We start from the raw sequence: 5,578 nt of genomic DNA on the forward strand, positions 1-5,578 counted from the left end.
ATGATGGAATTGTAATCACTAAATATCTAGGCTCAATAAAGGGCTTTAGGGTTAACATGGGGCTTATATAAGGATTAACATTATGCTTGGGGGATAAAGGGTGCATGTTTGAAGACATATGATGGAGATAGAATTAATGAATCATGTACTAGAAATATATTCTTAGAGAACCCATGTATTATGATGGATGGTTACTCATTTATATGGACTTCAAAAATGTTAATGTTTTGCAAGTACAAGTGAGGAAAATTGAGGATGAAAGGAAGAAGACCGAATATTGTAGAAGATCAAAGATGAAGGAAAAGCACAAAAAAGATGAAAGTGGGAACATAATGCATATTGAGAAGAGAAATACTCATTAAAGGGGAGTATGAGGAATAAATCATACTTGTGATCATGAACAATATCTAAATAGATAATGACTTGTAATCATGTAGAATTATTATAAAAGCCTAGGTATAAAGTAGAGATGAGTGGAAATGAGAGAAATTAGGGATGGAGATCGGTTGAGAGATTCATGGAAATATTTAAGGATATATGGCGGAGAGGATTGGATAAAGTTACATATTTGGTTTGAATTAAGTGCCTAATTATCATATAGCTATTATGATTACCTATTATTATATAAGGGACCATTTTTACACCAAAATCGAACATACAGAAATGACTAAATTTAATATAAGTTCTAATTTTGAGGGTTTGCTAAGCATAACCCTGTTGGAGGAAAGCTTTATATTTTGGTTGTTTGTGAAGAGAAAGGAGGTAGAAACAATGTGTAAGAACATCATGCAAATAGGGAAGAGCACGCAACAGCATTAAAGTAGTAGAGAGTCATGTAAACGAGCACAAACATGGAGGAACAACTAGGCGGGAAAATGCCTTATTTGAAAATTATATCTTCTACCACAATTGTGGTTCTAGGTCATTTTTGGTAATTGGGGTTTTTACCAGGTTATGGCCTAGGGTAAATGTATGAATGTAATTTTTGTATAAAGTGACAGAAGTCAACTTCGGTAAGGGTTTAGCTAAGAATTGTTGTTATGGATTTTTATTATGGTTTTTGTTGGCTAAGGTAGGTATGGAAGAAATGCTTTGTACCTCTAAAGGTTTGTAAGTCTGTAACTCTGCAAGTCTGATAGGCTTGTGAGTCAAGGGAAATTATGTGTTAAGAAATGATGCACTACGCTAGGCACTTTTCTAGATAATGGAAATTAAGGGGTGAAATTATGCATATTTTTATTGTTCTTGCATGTGACTGATGCTTTCTTTCAATAACAATGTTTACAGAGGTTGTGGATGGATGAATATGATAAGGGTCTTGTAAGAATGCCTGGTGCGCCCCTTTCTTTTTAATTTTCTTTTGGTGGTAATACGTTGTAACTACCAAAAACTTTTATGAATGTGTTTAATGTGTGTCAAAAAGTTAGGCATAATAAGGAAATGATATAGACCAAATTCCCATCCCATTCTCAATTGTAGAAACTTGGTTCTCACAACTCCCCTTAGTTGCCTCGGATGACACCTCACCTGTTCTGTAAGCATTTCTACAAGGGCTGACACCAACAAGGATTTTGTTAGGTGCACCATGCATAATAACCGAGGTCCGAAATTGATAATAGTGTCAATAGATATTTCCATTATTGGGATCAGGATTTAGGGGAGAAGGGGGTGTGGAATCCCACCAAAGAAGAAATTGGCAGGTAGTTTAAAACAAATATGAATGAATTTATGGCTAGTGAAATTGGGAATCACTAAATTAGTGTAGAAAAATGGTTGGAGAGTTATGTGTTTTAAACAAAGTCTTTCGGTAGAAATCACATGAGAGAATTTTTTGGCCGATGCATTTCGAACCAACGAGTGTGGTTCATCATCAGGACGAGATGAAGAGGCAGACCATGGCAAAGGCTTAAAAAGAGAGCACTGTAGAGACATAATTTCAAGTAATGGCTATATTTGAACAATAATGTTAATAAATTAAAAACAAATATTATTAAGTAACAACTATATTAAACGGATAGTTTTTGGAAAATAATATTTAAACTGTGATATTAATTTATTAATTTATTAAAAACAAATATTAATACGTAACCACTATATTAAACAGCTAGTTTTTTGAGAAATAATATTTAAAAGAAATAAATAAATAATCAAAATCAAACTTTAAAGGAGGGGAGTCAAAAATTATAAAAACAAGTGAAGACCCTAATCAAGACAAGATCATTTGATAAATAAAATAACTAATGAAAATAAAATAGAATAAATTAAAAATAATTAATGGAAAAATAAATAAAATAAAACAAAAATATACACAAGTCAAAATAATTGTATATCTAAATAATATATATATATATAGATATAGATATATCCAAAGAAAAAATAATCAACAAATAAAACAAATAACAAAATTACATAAAAAACACGAAGGATCAAGAAAATAAACTTGAATGAAGAATGCATCAACAAAAAATACTATAAAAAGGATGCCAATACCTACATAGATAAACAAACAAACAAAATAAATCCCAAAAAGAAGCCTAAAAAACTAGGAGGACAAGACAGGGACCCAACTTCTACAAATATTCCAACCATCATCTCTATTCAAATTATTGGGTCTTTTTTCAATTTTTAGGGCCTCCCTCAATTTACAGTGATGGACATGACTAACCTTAGCAATGACTTCGACCTCCTCAATGTAGATGTGATGCTTAGATTTATTTGCATGCTTCGCCAAAGTAGAGGAGTGTGCAGATAAATCTAAGCATCACATATGCATTGAGGAGGCCCAAGTCGTTGCTAAGGTTAGTCGTTTCCATCATCGTAAATTGAGGGAGTCCCTAGAAATTGAAAAAAGACCCAATAATTTGAATAGAGATGATGGTTGGAATATTTGTAGAAGTTGGGTCTCTGTCTTGTCTTCCTAGTTTTTTAGGCTTCTTTTCGGGATTTATTTTGTTTGTTTGTTTACCTATGTAGGTATTGACATCCTTTTTATAGTATTTGTTGTTGATGTATTCTTCATTTGAGTTTATTTTCTTGATCCTTCGTGTTTTTTATGTAATTTGGTTATTTGTTTTATTTATTGATTATTTTTTCTATCTATATATATATATATATATATATAATAATTTGACTTGTGTATATTTTTATTTTATTTTATTTATTTTTCCATTAATTAATTTTATTTTATTTTTATTAGTTATTGTATTTATCAAATGATCTTGTCTAAATTAGGGTCTTCGCTCGTTTTTATAATTTTTGACTCCCCTCCTTTAAAGTTTGACTTTGATTATTTATTTATTTATTTTAAATATTATTTTTCAAAAACTAGCCATTTACATATTAATAAATTAATAAACTAATATCATTATTTAAATATTCTTGTTCAAGAACTAGTAATATTTGGTTTTAATAAATTAATTTAAATATTATTTTTCAAAAACTAGTCATTTAATATAGTCGTTACCTATTAATATTTTTAATAAATTAATGAAATAATATCATCATTTAATTATTTTTTTCAAAAGCTAGCCATTTAATATAGTCGTTACTTAATAATATTTGTTTTTAATATATTAATAAATTAATATTATAATTTAAACATTATTGTTCAAATATAGTTGTTACTTGAAATTATGTCTCTACATTTCTCTCTATTTAAGCCTTTGCCATGGTTTGCCTCTTCAGCTCATCCTGATGATGAACCACACTTGTTGGTTCGAAATGCGTCAGCCAAAAAAAATTCTCTCATCTGATTTCTACCGAAAGACTGTTTAATTCATTATGGATCACAGAAGCTTGAATACATGTATATGTTTATAGAATATCTTTACGACATCTTCTTTTGTGAGTTCACAGAGTTGCTTGCAGGGTGGATTCGACAACTTAATGATCAAAATAGGCATTGGTCCTTGGAGTGACCTAGAGATTGGGGTCTCGAGTGAGTTCAAAGGCTCTAGTTGGTGGATAATCAAGTCATTTGGGCTGTGGATTTCTAGTTTGAAAGCATGTTTGGGGGATATATTACACAATATTCCATTGAGTCTATTATCTCATACACCACTATTGAACAAAAGTTCTTGGGAGGCCCAAGGTGATGCTTTATCAGAGCATTGCCAATGATCATGAGGATGCTAACGTGTGACAAAAATGTGCTGAAGATGGAATCTAATTCCATGAGAATCTAAGCCCCTTGTGCACTCAGGGTGATTTGGGGGATGGTTGGGGAATAATAGGAGGAGACAGGACCAGGATGCAAGCGGAGAAGAAAAAAATGATGAAGGATGTGTGAAAGCTCCTGTAACATGATGGTAGAAGGGGTATAAAAAGTGTAACACCCCCTCCCAGGTCTACCCAAAGTAACCATGCCAACCGGGGTAAACATGAGGAGAGATGCTACTACAATATGATTTGACCTCCTATGTCAAATTAAGGAAGTAGAATTAACAAAACATCACATAAAATCATCCAACATCATGAACAGAACCCTAGGAGACAAGTCAGTCACTCAGATAGCTTGTCCCTGCATCCCACTACTATTATGTAGCTCTTAGGCCTTAGTCGCTCTCATGCCATGGGCAAGGGAGCGACCAACAACCTAAAGTCGTTCTCACAGACCTGCTTTCCAGCTGCTGTGGTCCAGTATTTCCAGTTCTGTGCTAGCAACCCTGGGATTTGAGCCACATTTCTAGCCCAAAATCCTGGCCTCTACCCAAAACTTGTTTTAACCTTCAGAAATCATTAAAAATATGATAACCATGCTAATCAATAAAAATCACCCTTAGGAATAGGCTTGAGCATCCGCAACCAGTACTTAAATTCTATCAAACACTTGGCATCAATGCAACCTACATGTCTAAGATACAAGACAACACATAAATGATTGAAACAACTTATAAAACATAACCAGAAGGATCACTTACTTCTCCATTGAACTACTACATCATGAATTAGGTCTTGCGTCCATCCATTTAACAATTACAAGTGAATATATGAAATAACCATGACATGAACCAATCATTCAACCATGCTTATAACCAGCATAAAACCGTATAAATATTAGAGATATGACAACCATTAAATCCACATATAAATCAGCGAAAAAGTAAGAGAACTTAGCTTTTATCAATCATAGGCAAATCTGACTAGGTTCAAGACTTCCACGTACCACCTGACCATAGACATGGTTGAACCAAATCTCTCTTTTAAACAGTCACCCCTGTGCCATATTCCAAGCATGAATGTGGGATCTCATAGAAGAACTAATCTAAGAACAATCAATGGAATCCAAAGGTTAAACCCTACCACCCTCATCCAACCATGATCACACTAAAACTAGTGCTCTGATCACAACCAAACATAACTTGGAATGCCATACAGAATCCATCTCTATCCTTGAGGAATTTTTCGTCTCCTTATCTCACACGCTTTACCACAATCCAAACCCGGATCACTAGGCCGTAAAATGAGACTGCTCCCTTAGGATTTACATGTATCCTGCCAAAACCAGTCAAGGGATTCCTAGGCCTTTGGGAATGAACCTTGAGACCACCTCTGCCCTAGATTCTCAAATCCATCCAGC

This window comes from Pinus tabuliformis, chromosome 4_1 (assembly GCF_031772625.1).
Source record: "Pinus tabuliformis cultivar Carrire ecotype Pingquan chromosome 4_1, CPIR1, whole genome shotgun sequence".
Taxonomy (NCBI): Eukaryota; Viridiplantae; Streptophyta; class Pinopsida; order Pinales; family Pinaceae; genus Pinus; species Pinus tabuliformis.